This window comes from Rattus norvegicus, chromosome 5, assembly GCF_021556685.1.
Source record: "Rattus norvegicus strain SHRSP/BbbUtx chromosome 5, alternate assembly SHRSP_T2T, whole genome shotgun sequence".
In the NCBI taxonomy this organism is placed as follows: Eukaryota; Metazoa; Chordata; class Mammalia; order Rodentia; family Muridae; genus Rattus; species Rattus norvegicus.
In genome coordinates this window covers 157,816,585-157,825,391 of record NC_141538.1, presented here as the reverse complement: position 1 = coordinate 157,825,391, position 8,807 = coordinate 157,816,585, and the positions used below count along the sequence as shown (strand labels likewise).

At 47.6% G+C, this 8,807-nt stretch overlaps 1 pseudogene; it reads left to right on the top strand.

The window, feature by feature from the left end:
- Positions 1–5,026: 5,026 nt before the first annotated feature.
- On the top strand, positions 5,027–5,821 carry LOC148006125 (small ribosomal subunit protein eS8 pseudogene; annotated as a pseudogene).
- Positions 5,822–8,807: the final 2,986 nt, after the last annotated feature.

The following is an 8,807-nucleotide window of genomic DNA, read 5'->3' as shown; positions in this document are numbered from 1 at the left end:
GATGGATGGGTGGATGGATGATGGGTGGATGGATGATGGATAGATGGATGGATGGATGATGGATAGATGGATGGGTGGATGGATAGATGGATGGATGGATGATGGATGGATAGATGGATGGACGATGGGTGGATGATGGACCGAAGGATGAATTAATGATGGATAGATAAATAAATTTATAGGTGGATGGGTGGGTAGAGAGATGGGTGGATGGACAGATAGCTAGCTAGATGGGTGGGTAGGTAGATGATGGATAGACAGATGGACAATAGCAAATAGATGGATACATGAGTAGAAAGATGGATGGACATATGATAAATGGAGGGTGGATGGATGGGTGGATAATGGATGGATAGATGGATAGATGGACTGATGGATGATGGGTAGATAGGTGGATGGTGGCAGAACAGATAAGGAAAGGCAGCCTGGGGACTGGGAAGAAAAGACAGAGGAGTAGGAAGATGTGGAGGAGGCAAGAAAGTCTTTAACATGGAAAGAGGGCTCAGGGCAGTGGTGGCCTAGAGATGGTGGAACAGATCAGTGTCAGTATCTCCTTCAAACTGTTGTCTCTTCCCCTGATGAGCCCACATCTCAGAAGCTCATGCTGCCCCCATGGATGATACCCAGAGAGGAAGCTGAAGGAAAGCCTGAGCCAACTCAAGAAACAAACCCGAGGGCCCTCTGTGGCGATGTCAGGAGTCCTCGTGATGAGGACTAGCTGAAGGTCAAGTCATGCACCATCAATCAACTCCATTCACCACCAAACACTTCAGAGAAGAATATGTTGGGTGAGAAGGAACTAGGGAACCAGAAACAAAGAACAAGGTGGTTTCTGCTAGGAGGATGTGGGGTGCAAATGCAAAGCCCAAGGCTTAGACTCTGACAGTGTGAGTTCAAGTCTCAGGCCCTCCTCCACAGTTTCATTCCTCCAGATGCAAAGCAGGCCTGACAGCCGGCCAGTTTCCACATCCGGATGTTGAGACAGTGTGAGATAAGTCTGGAAAGCACTTGGCAGGAGCGAGTGAGCGAAGCATTTGGCCTTAGCAGAGCGGGTAAAGATCGTGGAGGTCCAGGACAGAGGACGGACCAAGGCAAACATCAGGAGGCTCGAGTTGTGTGTCCGTAGGGTTGCCTCCCGGACTTTTGAGTAGAGCAGTCATATGACCCATGCTCAGAAGACTCCTGAGCTTGGCTGACATTCTGCAATGTCATCTGGAAACTGAGCTTTGGAGGCAGTGCATGTGAGGGTGCAAGTGAGCATGCACACGTATACACACGTATGCACACGGAATGCATGCACACATATGCATGTGTCTGTACATGTAGATGCCATGTTTCTACAACATGTGTTTTTCCTCAGTCCACACTGCTGTTTGACATAGGGGTCTCTCCTTGGCCTGGAACTTGCCAACTAAGCTCAGCGGGCTGAATTGTAGGCCCCAATGATGTTCCGGGATCAAATTTAGGTCCTCGAGCTCTTTGACCAAGCCATCTCCCTGGCCCCCAAACTAAACTTTTGAGCCAAGCATTCAATTTCTTCATTTTGCACTGAGTCTGCAAATTGCAGCATGCAGATTGTCACGTGTATTCAAATATACATATGAGACAACCTGCCAGACAGACAGAGGTGGCTGTGACTGCCATGAAAGAATGTTAGAGAAATGATATGGACACCCCAGCCAGACCCCGCCCCACGGTTCTGAGCCAACTTCATACACAAACAAGCCAAGGCTTTGCCCAACAATAGCCCCTCTCTGTTCCAAACATCAACAGCACAAACAACCCTTCCTAGCCTTTAGGCTATTACCCAAACACCCCACACCCACAGGCCACAGCCTGACTCCGGTGCCAGGCGTGGGCTCCTCATGAATTTTCCCAAGGTCCTATCCAGCTCTTGGGAGGCTCAGACGGCACGAGAGGCTGCTGGCTGGTGGTTTCCATTAGCCAGGTGTGTGATCAGCTCACTCCCACAGCACTGTCTGACAGCTCTGTGCTGGGCCTCATGCCACCCAGTGCATAACACGATAATTGTGTTTACTGGCCTGGGTCAGAGGTTAGTAGCTGGGCCACCTTCACTAAGCCAGATGCTATACCTAGCACTCAGTAGATGCACAATTAATGCTCCCTAGAACCTTTTAGATTCTTTGGCAGAGACTAGTCACAGACAAGATAAACATAAAGGAATGCTCAACTTTCAGTCTAAAGAAGACCTCGAGTCTAGGCAAGATTGGGATTCTTAACAGGTTGGGCCTTTTGCAGACTGGGACTTAGGGTGGGCAAGGAAAATACAGACACATTCTGGGCCTCGACTTCCCAAACCACAACATCTAGAACTGGCATTCCCTTCTGCTGAGGTCCAACTCAGCATCCAGTTCTCTGAAGAAGGCAGGAGGGTGGTGGCAGTGGTTGTGGGGGAGGGGGAAAGTTGCAATTGTGGGGGCAAAAGTTGTCTACTTTTGGTAATTTTTCTCTCCTTTAAGTCTTTTCCATTCTGTGTCCAAAAGCTCCTGGCTTCTAGCGATTAGCTCTTGCTGATAACAGCAGGGGATTAAGAAAAGTTTAGTTACTTGAGCTCTTTTCTCTCTGCTTCAAGGGCCCCTCACTGGTCAGGTGAAAGGCTTGGAGTTCTTTAACTCTTCATGAGTCAGAGAAAAAAGAAAAGGAAGAAAAAAAGAAAAGAAGAGAGTAGAGAACATACACAAACACAACACACACACACACACACACACACACACACACACACACACTCTTTGGCCGGGCCTGATTACCTGTTTCATCAGTTCTACACATGATCATGCATACTTACATACATACACATATATCCACACACCTATGTATGTATATACATATATACAGACAGACATAAACATATATACTTTTGGTGGATGGGGCAAAGCCCCAAATGCCACACTTTATTTTTTCTTTCTGGCCATTTATACCTTCTTAGACAAAGGTTCGTCCAAAATGTTACACAAAAGGAGAGTGACAGAAGGATGCCCATAGCAAGTTCAAAACAGTGTTTCATTCTATAAGCTCATTATAAGTTCAAAGCAACAGTTTCACAAGGCCTTGCTGTATCATAGTGCACACCTGTGGCCTCCTCATCCTTGAACCTGACCTAGAACGAACATTTTTCCTTGATCACAAATTTGTCCCAAGCTTTGGTGCAATTTATGAAAGCTTATTGTATTTCTTCTTATGCAGCCTTCACTTACTATTATGAGGAAGAGGCACTTTCTATTCTTGGTTCTAACATCATTACATCTTTCTGGCAAAACAACTTAACCCATCTCCTTAAACTTTCTAAAATTATTTGAATCAACTCATAAGTGCTATAATTAATTCATCTATCATTAATTCATGAAAGTTTATCTTTATGTTGACCTGCAGGAAATCTGCCCAATAGTGTGTGCTGATGCCCAGGAATCATTAGGCTATGTGATAGTGACAGAAGGGTCATATCAGCAGTGAGAAGCAATCCTGGGATGAAGGTTCTGAGAACCTTGGATCTCTCACCGCAGCCATGCAAAATGGTGGGCCATCTCCAGAAAACTCACTTGCTTGCCACAGCCTTGTCTAGATGGCTTCTGACACCCTTTGTACCGAGAGGGCAGGCAGTGAGGTGGAGCAAGTTATGTGCACCACCCGTGTACACGCGCCTTTTGAAGCCAGCGGGGGCACTGAGTAGCATCGACCTGGGGTTCTAGGAGGTTGTGAGTCACCTGATATGGGTGCTGGTAACCAAACCTGGGTCCTCTGTAAGAACAGAAAGTGTTCTAAACCAGTGAGCAATCTCTCCAGTCCCAAATGCAGATCTCAAAAACTAGATATGAAAAAGAAGGTATTGCTTCCCGTCTTGGTGTTTGCATGTTGGTTACACATCCACCTTGTGTTTTGAAACTGAGGGGGCAAGTTAAATTCAGCATTAGTTCCTCCTGCTTCTGTTTATTGTCAGTCAGAACCTTTACTTCATAGGGGTTTAGCATTCTACTGAACAGCGCTGGATTAGGGGCATGTCTTACAGGGATTCCTGGTTGGTTTGGTTTGGTTTTGGTTTTGGTTTTTCAAGACAGGGTTTCTCTGTGTAGCCTTGACTGTCCTGGAACTCGCTCTGCAGATCAGGCTGGCTTCTACCTCACAGAGATCCTCCTCCTTCTGCTTCCCAAGTGCTGGGGCTAAAGGTGTGCACCACCATGCCCAGCTCACAGTGATTCTTTTTAAAAATATTCTGGGCCAATGAGATGATTCTATGAGGCAAAGGTGCTTGCCCTTAACCCTGACGACCTGAGTTTGATCCTGGAACCTACATGGTGGGAAAGAGCAGACTCCACAAGTTGTCCTCCATTTGTGTGTTGAGGCATTGTACGCACAAAATCAATATATAAAATGTAATTGAACAATTTAAAAACACCCGGATACTCTACAAATCCAGGGATCAAAGTGCGCCAACACCACCTGGCCGACCTTGAACTCTTGATCCTCCTGCTTCCCCATCTCGAGTCCTAGGGTTACAGGTAACTGGGCTGATGCTCTGGAGTGACCGTGCTGCTGCCAAGCCTCTCTGTCACTGTGTGACTGGCTCCTCCCCTCCCTTGCTCTCTACCTAAGACCTGCTCTCAGCTCAGCCCCTTCTCTGCCAAACCTGCTCTAGCCCTCCGTCCTCTGGACCAACCTGGCTTCTCATCTGTCCTTTCTACGTGCATTTCCATCGACCCTCCCACATCTCCTACTTCATAACCAATTCCCATCCTTCCATCTTTTGAACTGTTCTTGTCAAGGCCGTCAAAACCTCTGGGCTTCCAAATCTAAGATCGGCTCTCTGTCCCTGTCTTGTTAGCAACATTCACCATGGCTGACCATCCCGGCTTCCTTAGATCTTTCTTCTTTCTTGGTTCCCATAATGCCTTCTTTCTCATCTCCATAACGCCTTACACCCCAACTCCCAGCTCACAGCCCAGTTAGCCTCATCTTTATTCAAATACTAAGGGCCTACCATGTGCTAAGATACTAACATAGTAGGTGGTCAGTCAAATTTCTGCTCCCTGTGGAGTTACATTTAAAGCAAATCTTTCTTTAAAAAAATACTCTCTCGTATTCTTTCCAGCCAGCGCCGAGTGATGGGCATCTCTCAGGACAACTGGCACAAGGGCCACAAGACGGGGGTAAGAGAAAACCGTACCACAAGAAGCGGAAGTATGAGCTGGGACAGCGGGCTGCCAACACTAAGATGGGCCCTCTCCACATACATGCAGTCCGAGTTTGAGGACGCAGTAAGAAGTACGGTGCCCTGAGATTGGATGTGGGAAACATTTCCTGGGGCTCTGAGTGTTATGCTCACAAAACAAGGCTCATTGATGTAGTCTGCAATGCATCCAGTAACGAGCTCGTCCTCACCAAGACCCTGGGGAAGAACTGTACTGTGCTTATTGACCGCACACCGTACCGACAGTGATACGAGTCCCACTACACCATACCGACAGTGGTACAAGTCCCACTATGCACTGCCCCTGGGCTGCAAGAAGGGAGCCCAAGCTGACTCCTGAGGAGGAAGAGATTCTAAACAAAAAACAATCAAAGAAAATTCATAAGAAATATGACGAAAGGAAAAAGAATGCCAAAATCAGCAGTCTTCTGGAGGAGCAGTTCCAGCAGGGCAAGCTTCTCGACTGCATTGCCCCAAGACCAGGCCAGTGTGGCAGAGCAGATGGCTATGTGGCTCGAAGGCAAGGAGCTGGAGTTCTATCTGTGGAAGATCAAAACCCAGGAAGGCAAACAAACCGTCATTCACAGCTCATTAATAAAGGTGTTTGCTGTTCTGTAAAAAAACAAACAAACAGACAAACAAACAAACAATCTCTCTCTCTCTCTCTCTCTCTCTCTCTCTCTCTGTGTGTGTGTGTGTGTGTGTGTGTGCGTGCTCGCACACCTATGTGTGTGAAATGTCACAGCTCTCAAGAGTCATATTCTCTTCTTCCACCATCTAGGTTCTAGGGACCCAGCTCAGAGAGCAGCAAGCTTCTCTCCTTGATGAGTGCCCCACAGGCCCGAGGCAAATCTTTACCACTGTCAATCTCCATGCTGGCTTGTGCTACAAGCCACCAGAGACCCCCCCCTCCGCATCTTACCCTGTTTGGCGACTTTAAAGTCCAGCCACATGTCAAGGACTCAAATGTCTAGGCTATCGCTGCCTGAACTCATGAGCTGGCCCCTTGACTTGAAGGTCTGGATGTCTTCTGGCTATCACCAACTCACCATGATGAAAGCAACCTGTGTCCTTCCCTCCACTCCCAGCCTGAACCTGTTTCTCTGCCTGTCAGTTTCCAACCCAGCCAATGGCACAGCCATCCACCCAGTTACTCAGGCCAGAACCCGGAATTACCCCGATGCCTATCTCCTCACCCACTCCTAATCCATCAGCAGTCTGTGGGATCCACCTCCAACCTGCGCCCACAACCGTCCTGCTCCCTCTCATCCTCCTCTGGACACCCCGATCTAGGACAGTCTCATACTCCTCAGACCACCAAGATGGCCTCCTAACTGGTTTCGCCACCCCCATCCATTCCTCGTGCCTCGCCAGAGGGACCTGTAACGGCTTAAATGGGATCCTGTCCCTCCTCTCACTTTATAACCACTGACACACAGTGTGGGAGAAGACATTTGCAACATTACGAAGATAATGAATTAGTAACTCAAATCTGTAAACGACTCCCACGGGTCGATTAGAAAAAGGCAGCCTTGTAGAAGAAAAGAAAATTGGGCAAGGACTATGAACAGACAGTTCTGGAGAGAAACAACGCCCAGCTCCAATAAACATTAAATTAGATGGTCTGCTCCTAGGCAATGAGGCACATGCAAATTAAAACAAGTTGCCGCTTTACACCCAAAACTTTAAAAGGCTGACAAGATCAACTCTTGGCAAAGGTTTAAAGAAGGGAGAAACTTTCAGATGCGGCCAGTGGGAATAAAAAAAATCAGCTTGGGGACTTCTGGGAGCCAAGTGACAACTTCTCAAGTCCTGCCTGCCCTCCCACCTGTCAATCACTTGAAGAACAGGATGTGGTGGCCTCCTTCCGTGAATGCCTGAGTCCAAAAGCTGCTGGCACCACAGTACCCCCATTGTCTTCATCCACAAGCGAGGCCCCAACAGCGTACTCATAACCTAGATGGGCGAATTCAAAGCTCGTAGTGTAATTTCCAGGGAACAGATATCAGTTTAACCCACGGCAACATTGGAAAAAACTAAGTTGGGAGCCAGCAACATGGCTCAGTCAGTAAAGGCGCTTGCCAAGTAAGCCTGATCCCCCACGGCACCCGAGAGCCCGATATCGTGAGTTCGATTCCTGGAATCTACAGGAAGGTGGAAAGAGAGAACTGACCTCCGCATGCATGACATGGCACCTTCATGTGTGTGCGGGCACATCATTATCATTAATAATTATCAAATTAATAATTAACAAATTTTTTAAAGCCTTTTTTAAAAAAAACTTTACATTAGATGGTTACAAGCCAGACACCAGGTAGCAACTAAAAACAAATTAATTACTCTGGAAGTTGAGCCTGGTGGTCGCAGCACTCACTTTGCAGTAAGGCCAAAGACTCCATCCCCAGTCTTGTTGATAATTTATTGACAGCCCTCCATCTATTAAAGATTGTCAGGAAAAGGAGAGAACCATAGAGGGTGCTCACCCAGCTTCTGTTTGTGCAGGTTTAAAATTCTAAACTTGCAAAGCCACTGGGGATGGCTCAGTGGGTAAAGTGCTTACCTACCTGCCCTGGGTTTCATCCTCAGCACCGACTAAACTGGGCGTGGTGGTGCACACCTGCACTTGGGAGTTAGAGGCAAGAGGATGAAGAGCTCAAGGTCATCCTTGGCTATGTGTGGCGAGTTCAGGGCTAGCCTGGGCTACGAGGAAAGACAGAGGGAGAGAAGTGGGAAGGAGAAAGAGAGGAAAGGGGGAGAATGATAATTTAGAAAAATGGCTTTTCTATGAGCCTCCATGCAAAACCACAGCTTCTGAATGACACGGCCTGCCTGTGTGGTCCAGTCACTGCTCGTGTCTCCTTCTCTGTCTCCGACCACTCATTAAGCTTTCAGCCCCAGCAACCCCTGCGTGAGACTTCAGAGTGACCTTCCCAAAACCCTCCCTGCCACCTCCATACGGTTCCGCAGCGTGTTTATCTCCTGCCAAACGTAAGCTCCAAGGAGAAAGAATGTTTCCATGATCGGTGACGCCTCGATGGTTGGCATGTAGTAGGTGCTCAATGCATGTTTTCCGAGTGAGTCGATGTGACTTCTTCCAGGAAGCACTTCCTGAATTCCTAGAGCAGAAAACACTACCAAGCCAGTCCTCCTTCAGCTTCTGACACGCCGTCTCAGCAGGGGTCGCTGGTTTAGGAACTGGGGATGACATCTGGGGATCAGTGCACATCTTAAAGTTGTCACAAAAAGCCCCCATGTGTGGGCTTATTACACTCTCCAGAGCAAAGGTTCTCAATTCTCATTAAAGGTGTTTAACACACACACACACACACACACACACACATACACACACACACACACACACACACACACACACACACACAAAAGCACGCAGTACACGTGTCAACACAGTATTTGTGACACTGCCATCTGTCAGTTGGGTTATAACTGAACATATGCTGGATGGCTAAAAGAACAAATCCATTGCTAGTTCCCAAAATGCTAGGTCTGGTTGCAATATGTCAATCTCAGTAAACTCTTGACTGGATGGATGGATACATGGATGGATGGGTACATGGATGGACGGATGAACGGATGAACAGACAGA